General features: G+C 40.8%; 1 pseudogene; it reads right to left on the bottom strand.

The window, feature by feature from the left end:
• Positions 1 to 234: 234 nt before the first annotated feature.
• On the bottom strand, positions 235 to 626 carry LOC132211525 (large ribosomal subunit protein eL38-like; annotated as a pseudogene).
• Between the last annotated feature and the right edge of the window lie 505 nt (positions 627 to 1131).

The raw sequence follows: 1131 nt of genomic DNA, 5'->3' as shown, positions 1-1131 counted from the left end.
GGATTTCTGGCCTTGGAGCCGTTGCAGTTGTGAGGCCGATAACTAGGTAGACCTTTGTTTACCATCTTGTATTCTCTCCAGAGTGGAAAGGCAATTCAGCTAGAGGATTAATAGATTGTGAGTACTCAGGTGAAGGGGAATAGAGGGGAGTAGTAAGAGTTATGTCAGTCTCATAACTTTTTATTTTTTAAAATTTATAACATTTGTAATACAGTTTAGATCCGCCTGTCTGGTTCATTTCAGCTCCTTCACCACCAAACCTGAGGGCAGGGACTGCTTCCTTTTCTCTGTCTGTAATAACCAAGATATAAAGGTGTCTGCAGCATCAGACTATAAACTTCACATTATCCTTATTTTCTTTTTTAAAATATGTTTTTATTGATTTTAGAGAGAGAGGAAAGGAAAGGGAGGGGGAGAGAGAAACATGGGTTGAGGATTAAGCCCACAATCCAGGCATGTACCCTGACTGGGAATTGAACCAGTGACCTTTTGGTGCATGGGACTATACTCAACCAACTGAGCCACATCAGCCAGGGCGCTTTATTTTTCTTGATCTTGACAGACTTGGCATCCTTTCTTCTATCTGTGGGCCAGAAGTCCTTGATCTCCTCAATTTTGTGAGGCATGGCTACAAGGCCCAGAGAGCACACAGCTGACACCTTTCTATCCCCCTATTCCCCAGAAGGCACTCACAACCAGTCTTAGAGTACTTTGTTTTAGGTACCCCTTGTTCTTCAATATTTCATTAGTTTTGTGAGGCGAGTCTTTCAATGTCACTATTTTGGCATCCTGAAGCCTTATGGAGGCTTCTGTATGCCAATTAAAATAGCTCTCCCATTCTGTTTTTTAATTTGGGAGCCCTTGCTTTCAATTGCCTTTCTTAAATGAATAATCTTGTTTAATTGGAATGTTCCCCATAATGGCCATTGTAATTCTAAGTTGTCTTTGTAAGTTTTTGCCATTTAGGTAGATATCTACAGCTTCTGTTACCACAGCTCTCAGACATAAAATAAGTAGTTATGCCAGAAGATGAATTGCTCAATTCTTTGAAATTTGAAGATCCCATTTAGTTAAGCCTTGGGTCTCTTTGGAGCCAAATTAATACCTGAGAGAGAGAGATGTGCCACCTGG

The sequence above is a fragment of the Myotis daubentonii genome, chromosome 10 (assembly GCF_963259705.1).
Source record: "Myotis daubentonii chromosome 10, mMyoDau2.1, whole genome shotgun sequence".
Taxonomy (NCBI): Eukaryota; Metazoa; Chordata; class Mammalia; order Chiroptera; family Vespertilionidae; genus Myotis; species Myotis daubentonii.
Note: the sequence above shows the minus strand (reverse complement) of the source record. Positions and strands in the feature narration are given on the sequence as shown.